The sequence below is a fragment of the Cupressus sempervirens genome, chromosome 1 (genome assembly GCF_028749045.1).
Source record: "Cupressus sempervirens isolate cs-2001-9-10 chromosome 1, ASM2874904v1, whole genome shotgun sequence".
Classification (NCBI taxonomy): Eukaryota; Viridiplantae; Streptophyta; class Pinopsida; order Cupressales; family Cupressaceae; genus Cupressus; species Cupressus sempervirens.
The window spans coordinates 777,277,376-777,295,909 of record NC_143118.1 but is presented as its reverse complement, the minus strand read 5'-3'; the positions used below and the strand labels follow the sequence as shown (position 1 = coordinate 777,295,909).

General features: G+C 35.0%; 1 pseudogene; it reads left to right on the top strand.

Moving 5' to 3' along the window:
- Nucleotides 1–360: 360 nt before the first annotated feature.
- On the top strand, nucleotides 361–12,716 carry LOC149580180 (GDSL esterase/lipase At4g26790-like; annotated as a pseudogene).
- Nucleotides 12,717–18,534: the final 5,818 nt, after the last annotated feature.

The window sequence follows — 18,534 nt, the reverse complement described above, 5'->3', positions numbered from 1 at the left end:
GTCTTCCAATGAGAATCATTTGCATCAATGTGAAAGATCTTTTCTTAAAAATCATAATTCATATTCCTACCTATAGTCTTATTAACCATTTCAAAAGTGAGCTAAGAACTTTTATTCATTCCTTAACCTACTTACCAACTTACCTACTTAACTACTTACCTACCAATTTTCTGGACCATAGTATATCGTAAATTAGAAGTAATGTTTCAATGGGTTCAAACTTAAGAAAAATCTAAGAACATTAACTCTAAATTAGACATATTTATTTTAAAATTTAAATTATTTCAATATTTTTAAATTATTTTTATTAATTTTAATTTTAAAAATATTTTTAAACTTTTTTAAATTTGGAGCTCTATAGCTTTCATTTTGATCATCATAATAGCTTAGAGATGTGACTACATTTTGTTTGCTGGAGGACAGAGAGTTCCTAATATTTTTATGTTTGGGGAGTCTTATGGAGATGCAGGGAACAATGACTTTATTATTACCACAACTACTGCTGATTTTCATCCATATGGAAGGGATTTCAAATATCACATTCCCACGAGAAGGTTCTCCAATGGAAAGCTCCTCTTTGACTACTTTGGTGATCTTTACATTCCACACCTGCACATTTTTCTTGCAACTTCACAATAAATTTTCAATCCCTTGCTATTCTATGTTTGCTAGATCTTAACTCATAAATGTGAATTATATTTTTCCTTTAACAAGAGAAAAAAAAATTGTCTAGCAAGAGTTCAAAATTTAATTTTTAGGTAATGTAACGATTGTTGGCATTATAAATTTAATTTGGTATGATTTGTTTGTAAGATTTTTAATGACATTTGATTGCTATAAAATAGCAATTGGTTTTATATTAGATTGTTCTATAGTATAATTTTTTTTGGATTAGATTGTATTCTACCTTTTAGAATGCATCTTAGAGATTAGAAGTGTCTCTACTTTCTTAGGGACTTTGCAAAGTTTAGTAGTTAAGGATCTAATGGCTTTGGATACCATTTTGAGGACTAAGGTGTGAATGTTGATAGAGAAATATCTATGTTACAGTTTCCATATATCATTTACCATCCATAATGGAGTTTCCTAAGGAGTATTCTTCTTTCTTTTAGATTTAGCTCTGACTAGGTGAGTTGGACTATGAGTTGTGTTACTTTTTGCTCTTTTTCTATTCTTATTAATGGTCAACCTTCTCAGCTATTTGGTGCCTATAGAGGCCTCCTCTAGGGTGACCCTCTCTCCCCATATCTATTCATCATCATGTCTGAAGGATTGGGTAGATTTATTAAGTATCAGGTGTCCTAGAATTCTATTCAGGGGTGGTGGTGGGGTAATGGATTACCTTCTCTTTCCCATCTTCAATTTGTTGATGATTCTACTCTTGTGGGTCTTGCTAGGATCAAGGAAGCTGAAGCCTTTTGACATGCTTTGGAAATTTATTTGGTAGCTTCAAGTCAAAAAGTTAATGAGCACAAATCTTCCATTTACTTTTTTAACACTCCTTATTCTATTCAACACAGGATTGTTGGTATCCCATGGTTTCAGATTAGGTCACTTCCTTTGATTTATCTTGGCATTCCTATTTCTATTTCTAGGCAGCCACATCTCTTCTAGAAAAATTTGATTACCAAGCTTCAAGATAAGGTAAATCATTGGACTCATAGATGGCTTTCTACTGCTGCCTGGGTTACTGTTCTTCAATCTGTTATCCAAGCTCTTCCTACTTATAGAAGCATGGTTCAGGCTGCTCTTGTTTACTTTCTCAAGGAGTTTGATGCTCTTTCTTGGAAATTTCTTTGGAGTGGTAATTTTCATAGTACTAAATGGATCTTGATTAGTTGGGCAAATGTTTGTAGGCCTAAAAAGGAGGGCGGTCTTGGTCTTTGATCAAATCTCTTGAGTAGTCAAGAATTGGCTGCTAAACTTTATTATCGATGGTGCTCTAGACAACATCAACTTTGGGCTCGTATTATCACTCATAAATATTTTCATGGTGTTGATCCTTTCTCTATTTTTGCACTTCCTCTTGAAGGTCATGGTTCAATGGTCTAGCATACTTTGAAGACAGGTGTGGTGTTAGTCAAGAGGGGTTTGTTCTCGATATGTAAAGGAGGTTCTAAGGCTTTGTTTTGGTCTGATGCTTGGGATGGATTCCCTTCCATTTTATCCATGTACCCTCATGTTCAGTCTCTTTGTGACTCTTTTCATGTTTCTGGATGGGATAAAGTGGCTCATTACAAAACTCCTTATCAATTGGGACTTGTTGTTGTTTATAGATGGAAGCATTCTTCTTATTGGCCTCCTAGATGTACAGATGTGGATCGTCAGAAGCTTTCTCAGATTTTGGCCTCTAGATAGTGTTCCTCTTTGCTAGGTCTAGATGTTTTGGCTTGGGGAGGTATCTTGTTTGGTAAATATCATGTCTTTGCTAGGTATTAGGAGTTGACTAGACAATTATTTGGGGATGCTGAGGTCCCTTCGTGGAAGCAAGTTTTGAATAAAGTTTCTTGGTCCAAGTGCAATTTTTTATGTGGCTACTGGTTCATAACCATTGTCTTACATGGGATAATCTTTGTAAATGTGGATTCCAAGGCCCCTCTTATTGTGTTTTATGTGGTAATGGGGAGGAGTCTATCTCCCATCTATTCTTCCATTGCTCCTATTCTATTTAGCTATGGCACCTTTGGTGGAGTGCTTGGGGTTTCTCTTGTACACATGCTTCCTCTTTGCCCAAGTTCTAGGCCCGCTTGGGCAGTGCTCCCTCCAAGTCTTCTCCTCTCCATTCTACTTAGATTGCTGGCCCATCATTCATGCTTTGGAATATCTAGTTGGAGAGGAATTGTTGAATATTCCAAGATTTTTGGCTTGGTGTTTTGCATCTTTGGTGGAAGATCTCACATTCTCTTTAGGAAACTATTCAAGTGAAGTGTGAACTTGATGGGGGTATGGATCTAGTTGATCTTGCTCTATGCAATCACTTGAATTTTCATCTTCAAGATGGGGCTGCAACTCAAAGGTTTCCTTCTATTTCTAGGTAGTTTTAGCATTAGAGGAAAGGTTGGGTAAATCAGGATGGGCATTGGACTCCTCCTCCCTGTGGAGTTCTAAAAATTAACATTGATGGTTCTTCTCAAGGGAATCTAGGCCCTGTTGGTATTGGGGGAGTGGTTCATTGTAGTTCTGGTGATGTTAAATTATTTTTCTCAGTTCATAAGGGTGATTATACTAACAATCTCATGGAAGCTCAGGCTATTTTATATGTTGTGGAATAGTGTTGCTTGCAGGGATGGAGTAAGATTATCTGTGAGTCTGATTCTGAAGTGGTGGTGACCTTGCTTTCCTTGTAGGAGCTTGAGGATGTTAGTTGGTAGCTGGCAACTATTGTTAATTAGATTATTTTCTTCTCTACCTCTTTTCAGTTCATTAGGTTCACTTATATTCCTCATGAATGGAATAGAGCTGCTGATTGTTTAGCCAAATGGGCTTCTAGTCATGATCCAGGTTGGAATATTATGGATAGGGGGCAACTTTCCTTTGAGATGGTGCAAGAATTTGATGATTTTTTTTCTTAGGATCGAGCTCCTTATTGAACTCTCCTTGTTGTATTCCTTTCTATTTTAATAAATTTTTACCCCTCTTTTTCCAAAGATGACAATAGAAATCTCATAAAGATTTTAAAAATAATAGTTTTCATCACTATTTTAGATCACATTCATGATCTATAATAGAGACAATAGAAAGCTTAGGAATTTTTTACAAGTAATAATTTTCTTCAATTTAGTTTGATTTTTCTGTAGCCCATTTTCTAATTCTAACATTTTACTATAGTTGAAGGACTTGGAATCAAGCAACTGTTGCCTCCATATTTGGAACCAAACCTCAATGCCCAAGATCTACTAACTGGCATCTATTTTGGATCATCTGGCACTAGCTTAGACAATCTCACTACCCAAATAAATGTAGGCATCTACATTACATATTATAAAGTTTCACAGGAACTTAATACATTTGTATTATAATGGTTGTGCAGCTCATGTATGTTTCCTGTCATAGTTTTACTTATAAGGTAGATTTGTGTACATGGATGTAGAATGTGATACTAGTTTGGCAACAAATTTAATATTTTAAAGACTATAGGAAGAGAATTTTAGAATTGGTAGGAGAAGAAAAGGCCACCACCATAATAAAAAATGCAATATTTTTTGTTACAATTGGCACCAATGACTTCATTGTCAATTACTTCTCTCTTCAAACTCGTCGACTCCAATTCACCATTGAAGAGTATATAGATTTTCTTTTGAATTCATACACAGATTATATCAAGGCATGCTTATAACTTGTCTCTACTCTTTCAATTTAATTTTTTCCAAACATATTTACAATTAATTCTAATTTATAGGTTTGAATTGTGTACAAATTACACAATCTTGGTGCCAGTAGATTTGCTTTGATTAATGTTCCACCATTGGGATGCCTACCAATAGAGAGAACAATCAGAAGCCTTTTGAATAGAGGAGTATGTGATGAAGAGATAAATTTGTTGGAAATATTCAAGATATGACAGTTACTAAGAGGGGAGGGGTGAATCAGTAACCTCAAAACTTTAATACAATTCAACACTTTAATCATATATACTATTCATGATTCATTCATCTGATCTACTATATGTAAGAGAGATCAAACATTCATAACACATGTACACAGTGATTTGGTGACCGAGAAACCTTCCAAATAGAATGTAAAACTGGGGTGGGGATGATACCCACAAAACTTCAATACTGCAATATAAAGTTTGCCTATTAAGGCTTACATTGACCACTTCTAGTGATCTACCCTATTAGGAGCACAAAGGACTACTAGGTCCACCTTTGTTAGAGGATTTATAAACATACAATGAAGTATGCACTCGGTTAAGAGATTTACAAAAGACTGTTAAGTCTACCTTGTTAAAAGATTTAGAACCTGGTTCACCTGTTAGGATGAAATAGTAGATTTGACTTACAAATTGATTGCTAATTAGATCTTTGAAGTACAGATCACCTTTTGTGAATGATGAATCTTTACTATTCCTTGGTGACCTTGCTGAGTATTCTTCACTATTGCTAATTCGCATTTACACTTCTCAAAACATTATATGTCTATTTATTTATACTCTAATGCATGCATTGTAAATGATATAATACATTACATATATATCATTCCAATAATTATAATTGCAAGGTCGACTAAAACACAAGTGAACAAAACATTATTGAGTCAGCCCAATAGTAAATAACTTGAGTTCACTGAACTAACTCGGTGACCTTATAATACTCAACATCCACTACATTACTTAGCATCGTCATGCACTCGGTCGAAGTGAAGGCTTGATCCATATGAATCACTCGACGTAGTTCTAAACTCGATGACTTGGTAGATGTAGTGTTACTCGGTAGATACTCCATGTTGAGTTTACCTTGCTTTACTTGGTAAACATTATAACTTCCATGCTCGGTTTACACTAAATTCTCATGACATAGTCTAATTGCTTGGTAGAAACTGAGATGTTCAATGGATACTGAGATGCTCGGTGTAAACTACTAAACACTTCTAAGCTCAGTGAGAGTAGGAAACTAAGTGCTGAGCTTAGTAGCTATACTGATATAGATAAGTTTTTTTACTAATGACAATAGTAACTTAATGCCAACAATCTTCCCCTTTGGCATTAGTGAAAAAACACTTATAAGCCAAAACATATGTACAAAACCTGACTCACTGAATTTTGGTTTCTCAAAATTGATCTTTGTAGAACTCTTTGTAGGACTGCTGCATATACATTTCTACATATATCTTCTTGATGATGTATATACAAAGATACTTATGTACAAATGCTAATTCTATTGAGTGTTAACTCCCCCTTTCACTTATACTGATAACTCTCCTCATTTATTATGCTGAATCTCTCCCCCTTTTTGAGAATAATGCCAAAGGACTACATATATTGTTTATATGGGCACACCAAAGTGAGATAGAAAATCTTGATGTACCTTAAGGATGGTGGAAAAAGTATTATCCCAAGTCTGCTACAAAATTTGACTAGTGGAGAGAGCAATTTGAACTTCTACTAATAATTAGATCATGTGATTAGCCACTGAGAAGTTTTGATCTTGGACCAATGTTTTGCAATGAGCAATATGTTTCTACATTGTATCCATGATAGGAAGAATCATGTTCTAGATGTCTATTAGTGTAGACCAAATCCTTGCTTCCTCTCTCAATAGTTCTGCCTACACATTTGCCAGATATCTGACTTTGGTGTGAAGGGAGGTTATGGACGAGGAGTCTACCTTTAGCTTGGATGCACTTGATTGAATATCAATGCCAATCTTATTTAGCTTATCCTTTATTTCTTTAGTAGAACTAGAAACATCACAAAGTTTGGCAAAAAGTGATGCTACATTATTAAAAGAATTTTTAAAATTACCCAAAAGTGTTGACAATTCAACTTGCTTGATTGCTATCTGTTGAGCAATATGCTCTAGCACCTTGTCATCAAATTTCCTTACAACCTTTTCAATTATTTTCTCTTTTCCGAAAGGATATTCATTAAATTTATGTACTGTCTCTTCTAACTGAATCAAATGCATTGAGTGGAATCTACTTCAACACCTATAGCTTCAGTAATTATATCTCTAGAATTCTTAATTATTCTATACTCCTTATCCCTTTTAGACCTTAACTACTTCTGCGTAGCTTTCATCTCTATGAGTTGATTGGCTAACCTCATCTCTTCAATGGTAGCAATGTCAAAGTCAATCTTTGGTATCACTATCTTTGTGTATAAGTCAATGTCTTCTTCAATTTCCTTTCCAATAATCAAAAGTTTTAATGAATGCTTTTGTTTGACTTCTGTGATTACTGGTTTGACCTTTGGAATAGACACAATAGTAGAGATAGAAGGGCTAGTAGTGAAAATGGGTTAGGACTCAAGGATTGAATGCCAATAGAATTGCTAACTAGATCAAAAATTGAAACACTTCCCAAAAATGGTGTCACACTTGGTAGAGTACCCATAGTAGTATCTGAACTGATTGGAGTTGAACTAGATACAGATAATGTTGACGAAAACAAAACTGTAGAACTTACTGGAATAGATGGAGACAAAATTGTAGAACTTATTGTTACACTAACTAATGGTGAAGGAGCCAAGGTAGCTAACTTGGTAGCTGAAGAAGTGATTGATAGCTCGATAGATAAAGTGCTTAGCACTTCTATTTTAGATACCTGGATCTGGGATGTGGCTAGTGAAGATTGAGCAATTGAAGTGACTGTTGTTGTGCTCACAATTTCACTTGCAAAAGTTGTCTCCATAGTAGATTTACCAGTCTTTTCTTTCATAAGTGCATGTAGCTCTCTAGATGTAACTGTGATAGATGGAGTGTTATCAAAATCATCATTATCACTGCTATCATCATCCTTAATTTCAACAGGATCATGTGATGGCTTCCTGAGGTGATATGCATCATTCTGAATATCTGTAGCATTTTTGATAACTGATTCAATGTCTTTTAATAATATACGAGAATTATTGAATCTTTTATTCATTCTTCCTTCAAGATCTTTCAATGCCCTTTTGAATTCTGCATCTGTTAGACTAGGTACTAATTCCTTCAATTTTTGTTCAAATATATCTTTCACAGTTTGTACCATGTTCTCCCATCTGACTTTTATTTTGTCAAGAAGTATTACTGGAATTTGAGATGCAAATTGATCAGGAGAGAATTTCCAAGTTCCTAACTTTTCCATTACCAAGTCTTCAATCTCCTTTTGTTCTGCAGGAGTCCAAGTTTCATATTTGAGAGCTTTGAAATTGCTTATACCTGCTCCAATCCTTAACTATTTTAGTCTTTCCTCAAATGTGAGTGGAGGCTTGACAAGTATAGTTTCTTGCTTGCCTTCCCTAATTTTCCTAGTGAATACCATAGTTGGTTTCTTTTGAGGTTTGGTGATAGACACCTTTCCTTTCTTCTTTGGTGATTCCTCTTCTTTTTTAGATTTATGTTTTTCACCTTCTTCTTCTTCTTCATCATCCTCTCCTTTACCTTCAGTAAGCATTAGAGGGCCAATTTCAATTTTCAATTTTGCTATCTTCCTCTTGACTTTGCTTATATTATGGGGTATCTTGATTTCAAGCTCAATTCTAGCCTTTTCTTCATCATAAGTACCAAAGGTAGGAAGCTCGGGATCTATAGGCTCATTCACCAGTTCTTCAATAATATCTCTAGTTTCATCAATATTGACCTCATAAGGAAGAGATTTTACCCATGCAACTTGGGATCTGACTACCTGAATGTATACTCTATCATAGTAAACCATGAAGCATAAACCATCTTTTTAGGCTACAACCAATTTTGGTGGAATTCAAAACTTTTTGTTCATTCTTTCCTTGAAGTCTTCAAAGTAATTATCCATAACCTTCTCAAAGTTTTCACCCATCTCAGCAATAAACTCATTAATCTGATATAGATTCGGGGTGTCTTTTCTCCATACAATTGAGCCCTTTGATGGAAAGAATTTTTGAACAAAGAAAAATAAACAAGTTAATAGGGAGCCAAATTTATAGGGATTATTCTTTGAGGTCCTTATGTTGTCCATATTCTTGTTCAATTGTTTCAACAATAATTCTAACAGATCAAATTCTACATTTTTCTTCACAATCTTGAATGCCAAATCCACGGCCTCGTAGGGCACAGTGTTCAAATGACTAGAGCTATAAATCTAGTGAGCAATGATGTGAATTCCAAACCTTAATTCAACATTAGAGATAGTGCTAACCTTCAAAACTCTACCACCCCATTTAGCCAAGGTTTTCTTCTGAAGTTCATCCAAACCTAGGGTTTTGGTAGTTTTGTCTTTGCTAAGTATGGGCAGACTAGTAATCTTATGAATCATCTTCTTAGTGATTAATACTGGCTACTCTAACCATAGTTGAGCATTGTGAACATGACTAAGTATGTACCTGATCCACTTAATCTAAAAAATTCTTGGCATATGCAAGATATGGGTTAATCCTTTGGTCTCTAGATGCTTATGCTTGCGTTTCAAAGAGCCATCAACACTCATTTCTCCTAGAGCATTGTCCATATCTAGGTTTCTAATCTCTTGAATAGAACATTTAAAATGTGTACAAATATCATTTATGAGGATTACCTTTGGTGGAATTTGGGATTGAGCTCCATTAGGATCAAGTGACTCTACAATAGCCAGAATAATTTTAAAGTTAGGCACTTTCCATTCTACACCCTTTACCAGCATCTCTGAACCCTTCTTTTCCTTGCTACTACTGCTACTCCTGGATGCCATCGCTACTCAATAGGTGTAAGAAAAAAATTTGAACAAATTCTTCTCTGGAAAATTGCTTGGAATCACTTGGAATTGCTTGGAATTTGCTTTAGTACACCTGGAAATCTCTTAGCTTTGAAATCGTGGTGAAGAATGAAATCAAATTTTGCCCTTTTGATGAAATTTTTTCCATAAATGCTTGGTATGATGGTAGCTAAGATGACATAGTGCTTGATAGGCTATCATTCTTTGCTTGGTAGAAGCTTGCAGATCGGTGATCAAACAAAACTTTTGTTACTCCCAACCTAGCTCGACAAGGTCTTCAACTGACTTTCCTCAGTAGATGCAACTCAATGAAGGATACACTTTCTTTGATCCTTGTGTATCTGGAATACTTATTTGGTCATTTTTCTTTCTTTCATTTGGAACTACTTGAGATATCACTTGAAGATGCAGTTCCATATCCTTGTTTATGGATCTAACTAGAAATGGTGGAGTCACCCACTTCTTGAGTGACATTGCCATCATTTGAACTGTTCTACTCCGTAGATTTAGGAATCCACTGTTGCCTCATCTGCTTCCAAATGTTATTATCTTTAGCTTTCTTTTCATCTTCAATTCTTCCTACATTCATGCAAGTTTTTAGCTATATGATCGAGTTCTATGCATGTATAGCACCTTATAGTTGTATCCTTCTTCCTTAGGTGATGTCTTGCACAGTTTATACCAATATGTCCATATTCTCCAATATAATGACATTTGCATCAGGTATTGTAGTCCCATCCAAATTATTCTTTAACAAGTTGTTCAGCTAGATTGAATGATTTGGATCTGCATTGGAATGCCTTGTGACCATGCTTCTTGCATTTGTGACAATTACCTTTAAATTTTGGTTTCTCCTTGCATTGATTAGATTTATGACCATGCTGACTGCAATTTTAGTATTTACCATGGAATTTACCTTTTCTATTGTTCCAACATTTTTTTGATGTGTGACCTAACTTACCATAGTGATTGCAAGTAGGTCTTTGATTCCTTTGGGCACCTTGTTTGGAGGTTTCACCTTCTTCCTTATAACCAAGACTAGCGTTACCTTTTTGTCTATGAAGATTTTGCTCATTTTGTTGATTTAATTGAGTCATTTCTGCTTGATATTTCATTATCCTTTCATTGAATTTCTTTTTAGTGATTAAGTCATTTTCCAAACTTTCATTGATTTGTCTTTTAGATCTTAAGTCACTTTGTAAGCTTTCATTGATTTGTCTTCTAGTGATTAAATCATTCCTCAAGGTTTCATTTTTAGATCTCAGATTCATAATTTCTTCATTTGCATTAGATAGTTGATCTATAAAATCTTCATGCTCATTGGATTGATTATTTCTTGCCTCCAAGTCTTCATTTTCCTTGCTTATCTTTTCCAAAGCTTCACATAGCCTGATTGATTGGATTTCTTGTTCTCTTTTAAGCTTTCTTACTTCTTCCTACAGAGAGCCATTCTTTGCTAGGAGTTCCTTGATTGCCTCATTAGCTTCATCTGAAATACTTGATTATAAAAGTTCTTCAATATTTTCTTCAACATACTGATGGTTATTCATTTATCTTGCAAGTTCCTTCCTTCTTTTAGGGATTGGGAAAGATGCTCCTTTACTTCTTTGAATTGAGCCATAGCTATTTCCAGATCTAGCTTTTCATTTTCAATAGCTTTGTCAAGTCTAAATATCTCTATTGTCCTTTAGATCTTTGCTCAAGTTGTCAAACTTTATCCTAAGAACCACAAAGCTCTGATACCAATTGTTGGAAATATTCAAGATATGATATGAAACTGAGAGGGGAGGGGTGAATCAGTAACCTCAAAACTTTAATACAATTCAGCACTTCAATCATATCTACTATTCACCATTCATTCATCTAATCTACTGTATGTATGAGACATCAAACATTCATAACAGGTGTACACAATGATTTGGTGACCTAGAAACCTTCCAAATAGACAGTAAAACTAGGGTGGGGATGATACCCAAAAAACTTCAATACTACAATATAAAGTTGGCCTGTTAAGGCTTACATTGACCACTTCTGGTGATTTTCCCTGTTAGGAGCACAAAGTACTACTAGGTCCACCTTTGTTAGAGGATTTATAAACATACAATGAAGTATGCACTCAGTTAAGTGATTTACAAAAGACTGTTAAGTCCACCTTGTTAAAGGATTTAGAAACGGGTTCACCTATTAGGATGAAATAGTAGATTTGACTTACAACTTGATTGCTAATTAGATCCTTGAAGTACATATCACCTTTTGTGATTGATGAATCTTTACTATTCCTTGTTGACCTTGCTGAGTATTTTTCTTTGCTATTGATCCACATTTACACTTCTCAAAACATTATATGTCTATTTCTTGATACTATAATGCATGCATTGTAAATGATATAATACATTACATATATATCATTCCAATAATTATAATTGCAAGATTAGCTAAAAAACAAGTGAAAAAAACATTATTGAGTCAGCCCAATAGTAAATAACTTAGGTTCACTGAATTGACTTGGTGACCTTTTGATACTTAGCATTGACTGCATTACTCGGCATCGTCATACACTCAGTAGAAGTGAAGACCCAGTCCATACTTATCACTCGACATAGTTCTAAACTCGGTGACCACTAGTGACTTGGTAGATGTAGTGTTACTCAGCAGATACTCCACACTGAGTTTACCTTTCTTTACTCAGTAAACATTATAACTTTCATGCTCGTTTTACATTGAAGTCTCATGACATAGTTTGACTACTCAGTAGACACTAAGATGCTCAGTGGATACTAAGATGCTTTGTGGATACTGAGATGCTCAATGTAAATTGCAGAATGTTGAGCTTGGTAGTTATACTGATATAGATAAGTGTTGTCACTAATGGCAATAGTAACTTAATTCCAACAAAATCAACGTATAGATGGGTTCAATTCAGGATTAAATGCCATGATTGATGGAATCAAATTTGATTTTCCTAGGCTTCAAATTATTTCTCTGGATTATAAAAATCTAATTTCCCAGTTCATTGCAAACCCTAGAAAATATGGTATTTAGTACTTTGCATTATCATGACTAATAACAATACCAATGCCATTATGGCTAGATGTTTTACAAATGCCATCATGCCTAGAATTATGTCTAATCTTGCAATGCTATGTTACATGGCAAGTTTTGAAGAGACTACAAGGGGTTGCTATGGGATAGGCACATTTGAAACTTCCTTCCTATGCAATGAATTGAGTCCCTTTACATGCCCTGATGCTTCCAAATATCTATTCTTTGATTCTGTCCACCTTACTCAGAAGGCATATGAAATCATTTCTAATTCATTTTAAACCAGAGATGTTCCTCGAGATCTCTGAATTTGCTCATAGTTCTATGTGGAATTGCGCACTATATGATTAGAATGTAATAAGTGTAGTCTAGGGCTTCTAATTTGTTGGAAGTTCTAGCTACACAATGTCAATTTGAATGAATTTTGAGGGATAGGTCCAGGGTTAGATATATAATATGATACAGAGAGCTTATCTATTAATGCATGGATGTAAGTGTTGGTAGTATGATGTTGCTACTTGTTGGAATATTTATTGCTGATAGATTTTTTCTACTGGAGCCAAATGCCCACCTGCCACCCTTGACGACCTGCACAACAACCAAAATAATTATTATGGGTAGGTGAGTTTGAAAATTTGGAAAAGAGGGTGAAACATTTTTTCTAGTAAGACAAAGGGAATGTTTTTAGATTCATTTGACCAGAGAGTTGAAGAGAGATCAGAAGTTGTAGAATAGAGTAGAAGAGGAAGAACAAAGAAAGTTGATGAACAGATAAAGTTGACTGTAGAGATAGAAGGAAGTTCATTTCATGCTTGCAATTGCACATGCTTCTTTGTATCATTCTATAAGTTTTTGGTTTATTGGATTTGACCTATGAAGCAATGATTTCTCTAGGTGTTATTTTATGTAGCCATTAGAGCTACAAGTTTAAATTTTAAAGTTCTTTACCTGTCTGAAGTTTTAGGGTTATTTTAGGATTTTCTGGTTGTAGCCAAATGCTCCCAGATTTTGTAATGTTTTTAATCAAAGTTTAATAGAAAGAAAGAATGAATACTTAAATCCATTGTTCTTCCTCTATTCATTGCATTTAATAAGATTATTGTTGTATGCTTCAAGCTTTAGCTCTCTAGTTTTAATGGTGGTAACATTCATGTTGGAAGTCTATCACTTAGTTTGGTCTTTTTTTCAGTTTTAACTCTCCAATTATTGCTGAGCTCACTCAGCATCTACTTTTGATGAGAATCACTCTACAATGGTGACTGAGCTCACTCGGCATCCACACAACCAAGATCACTCAGCATATACTCTTGTTGAATTGCCCTTTGAGTGTCGAGTTCACTTGGCTCCTTCATGTCACTCAGCACCCTCCTACCACTTGGCTCCTTCATGTGCTAAGCACAAAACTAGCACTTGGCAATAGTTAGTGCCAAGTGAAATTTTTTAAGTTGTCTTTTATCTTGTTTTACATGGTATCAGGGCATTGAGGCCCCACATCCACAGTGAGTCAGGGCATTTTTTCTAGGATATTTATCATGGCAGGAGATATAGGAGAGATATGGTAGCAACCACCACCCTTCAATGGACAAAATTATGATACATGGGAAAAGAAGATGAAGACCATAATGGTTGCAAATGTTTTATGGGAGTTTGTGATTAATGGGTTCAATGATGTGATAGACCCAACTTAGTATGTTGCTCTCACAAATGCACAGAAGACTTAGCTGAAAGAGTCAAGGAGAAAGGATGCTATGGCATTAAGTTTGAATGAGGTAGCAATGTCAGAGATAGTTTTTCCCAAAATTGAAGCAAAAAATTATGCAAAGGAAGCATGGGATATATTTGAGATGAAATTCAAGGGGGCTAATAAAGTCCCTACAGTAAAGCTATAAAATATAAGGAGGGAGTTTGAGAACCTTCAGATGAAAGAAAATGAATCAATTGTAGATTTTAGTTCAAGGACCTCCAATGTGATTAACCAATTGAAGTCAAATGGAGAAGACTATCAAGAGTAGAGTATATTGGAAAAGATATTGAGAAGTTTACCTCATAAATATGACAATTTGGTCATGACCATAGAAGAGGCAAAAGACCTCACTATTTTGACAATGGATGAGTTGATGGGTATTCTTCAAACCCATGAGCATAGGATCAACAGATTTGCATCTTCTTCTTCCTAAGAGAAAAAATTCAAGGCTCAAAAAATCTAAGAGGAAGATGGAGAGGAAGAAATGGCTCAAGTAGAAACTCTAGAGGCAAAAGTCGATGTAATGGAGAACAAAGAAATGTTGTAGCAAAAAGATCAAGAAGAGTAGAGGGAGCAAGCACTTCTCAAAACACTTCAAGAGGAGGTATGAAAAACCACAACTCAAATAGGAGTAATGTAGAATGCTAATATTGTCATAAATATGAGCATTATGCAAGTGAATGCTGGAAGAAGCAAAATGATTAGTCAGGACAAGCAAATGTGGCTGATGTGAACATGGGAAGTGGAAACAATGCCACTGCCTTAATCATGTGTAATGTTGGTGAAAAAGGAAGCACTAAAGTTTGGTACCTTGATAGTGGATGTAGCAACCACATGAGTGGTAATGAAACCTTGTTTTCATTCATTGACAAGAGTTTCAAATTTGAGATTAAAATGGGTAACAATGGAACCCTACTAGTAGTGGACAAATGATCTATTATGGTCCACACTAAGTGAGGTGAGAAGAAGGAAATACAAAATGTGTATTTTACCCCTATTATGAAGCACAATCTAATGAAAATTAGTCAGCTCATTAGAAATTTATACAAAGTGCTAATGGAGAATGACAGGTGTGTCATTCATGAAAAGGATGGGAGTAAGAACTTACTTGCAATAGTTCAAATGAAAAAGAACATAATGTTTCCCTTAAGGATAGAGACATGTTTCTCATCTCAAGTTGGTGTTGCACCTCCCACACAATTATCTCTAAGGAGTGTGATTGAAGACCCTTCACAACTATGGCACCTCAGGTATGGTCATCTTGGCTATGCTGGTTTAAATCTATTGTCAAATAAAAGAATGGTAGAAGGTTTTCCATGAATAGGAAATTCATGTGACAAGTGTGAGGCTTGTATTTTGGGTAAGTAACATAGGCTTCCCTTTAATTCTAAAAATTCTAGGAGGCCTAGTTAATCATTAGAGTTAGTGCATACTGACCTAGTCGGACCTATGCAAGTTACTTCCATTGGGGGGAGTACTTATTTCATGACATTTATTGATGATTTCAGTCGTAGGACATGGGTTTATTTTTTGAAATCTAAATCTAAAGCATTTGATAAGTTCCTTGAGTTCAAAGCCTATGTTGAAAGAGAATGTGGACACTATATCAAGGTCCTAAGATTAGATAGAGGAGGGGAGTATACCTCTAATTCTTTTATAAATTTTTGTAGGAAACATGGCATAAAGAAAGACCTCACAGGCAACTATACATGATAGTAGAATGGTGTGGCTGAAAGAAAAAATAGGACCATTGTTGAAATGGCAAGGAGCATGATTAAAGAGAAAGGTCTCCCAACTAAATTATAGGGAGAGGCTATGGCAACAATAGTTTACCTAATTAATAGGTGTCCTATAAAGGTAGTCTATAATAGAATTCCAATGGAAGCATGGTCACAAGGTAGATGGACAGTTGAGCACTTGAAAGTGTTTGGATGTGTAGAATATGCACATATGCCTAAGGAACAAAGGTAAAAGCTAGATGAAAAAGGTGTGAAGTGCATCTTCACAAGGTACAACTTAGAATCAAAGGCATATAGATTGTATGACCCATTGAACAACAAGATGATTCTCTCAAGAGATGTGGAATTTCTTGAAAATCAGTCATGGTAAGGACTTGTAGGACCAAAAAATGGGTTAAAATGCATAACACACTATGAGAAAATCACAAAATTCAATAATCATACGTTAGCACCCACTAGTCTACCATGAAAGCCAAACTAATAAAGAAAGAAATAGAAACCCCCTTTTTTCTTTGTAGCTCCCATGTCCTTCTTTCTTCTCCAAATGATTGTAGCTCCAATTTGCCTATAGTGCACACAAGATTGAAGCCAAAGCCTATGATATGGATAATGCCATGAGAATACTAGAAGTGTGATTTTAGTGTGAGAGCAAGAAGTGTAAATGCAAAGAAGTGGGGACTCAAAGACTCAAGAATTTGGATTTTCAAGACTTAAGCATTAAGATCTGAAATGAGAGAAAGAGTGTCCATTTTATAATTGACATGGAGGGTGAGAGCATTGGATTTTTCACCCATAGATATGTGATGTGGCAAGAGATTCCTTTGAGAATCCATGATGCATATGAAAAAATATGCCAATTGTAAGATTTTATGACACATGAAAGTCAAACTTGGCTAAATGTGGAAGAGAATCTATGACACATCATAAGACACCTCAACCCACTTAAAGCCAAATAGGGACATGTGTAAGAGATAAGAATATTTGGTTATGACATATCTTATCCAAGTGTCAAAGAAGAATCTATGAGGTGTCACATCCAAGTGTCATGATGATGAAATATTTTATGGAATATTCAAATTAAAAATCCTTTTATTCCACAAAATAAGAATTAGTAGAAAATGGAATTAATGATAGAAAATGGAACTTAGGAAATTGTAAATTTCCATGGTTTGCAGATAATGAATCAATTAATTAATAAAATTAAATAATTGAGGATGATAATTAGGAAGAATAATTAGAAAGAATTATAGGATTAAATTATGGGTTATTTAATCCTATAGAGAAAATCAGTAAATGATTGGCCAAATTGATTAAATGAATGCGACCGTATCCTTTGATGAAAATGTGACGATGATGGATATCAAATAAGATGATGGAAAGTAGACCAAAGCCATGGTCAAATTGATTGATAGATCAAAATTGATAACATGCTAAGGACACATGACATGAATTGGTTGATATGTAACATTTAACCGACATTGTAAATGCTACAGAATTGAAATTGATTGAAAAGGTTTGATCATAATAACATCAATAGACATTGTCAATGTTATTAAAATGGTTGATGATGTCATGATCTAACATTGAAAGCCTCAACAATGTCAATGATTGAATGATATGAATGATAGTTTGACCTAGAACTAAGAGCCATGATAGTACTAAGGTCAGATTGATAAGATTGATAGGTTGATAGGTCTCCAAGGCACTGAAAGCCACAACAATACCTAGGAGTTGGATAAATGATGATTGATTTGGGATGTTTGATATGCTCTAGGCTAATTAGGATAATTTTGAGTGATTCTAGGTTGAGTTGGGGTGATTTTGAGTTGATATGAAATGGTTTTGAGTTGATTTGATACAATTTTGAATTGACATGAAATTGATGTGAAAGGGGATACAAATGATGAAATATGGTCAATCTAGCCAAAAGATTAGAATTAGTACAATGAGAAAATGAGAAAAATTAGTATGAAGAAGTGATGAAACCATAGATGCAAACCATTTTTGAGCGTCTATAGGACTGACTGATGAATCATTAAGCACCTCAAATAAAGTGCCAATTATGAGTGAAGAGGATGTTGATGAACAGTAGGAAGACAGAGCCAATAGAAGAAAAGGCAAGCAGCCTCAGTCATTTCCAAGCTCCTCTCAGCATGATCAAGTGTCAGTGCCAAGTAACAATGAAGACCAAGCTAGTTAGCAAAGCAACAACAATGAAGATTTTGATCCCACACTCTCCTCCCTATTACCAAGAAAGAACAATAGTCTTAGGGAGATATACCAAGATGAAAGGTATGAAGATTATGATGAGAGTGTTAATTTTATATTATTTTCTCAAAGTGATCCAATTTTTTTTGAAGAAGTTGTTAAGAAGAAGAAATGGTGTAAGGCCATGGATGATGAGATAGATGCTATAGAAAGGAATGAGACATGGGAGCTAACTAAATTGCCTCCCAAAAAGAAAGTGATTGGATTGAAATGGGTCTACAAGACCAAATGCAATGCTGAAGGCAAGATTGATAGGCATAAGGCAAGTCTGGTAGTCAAGGGCTACAAACAACAATATTGTAGAGATTATGATGAGGCATATGCCCCAGTTGTGAGAATGGAAATCGTGTGTGCTATCATAGCAATTGCATCTCA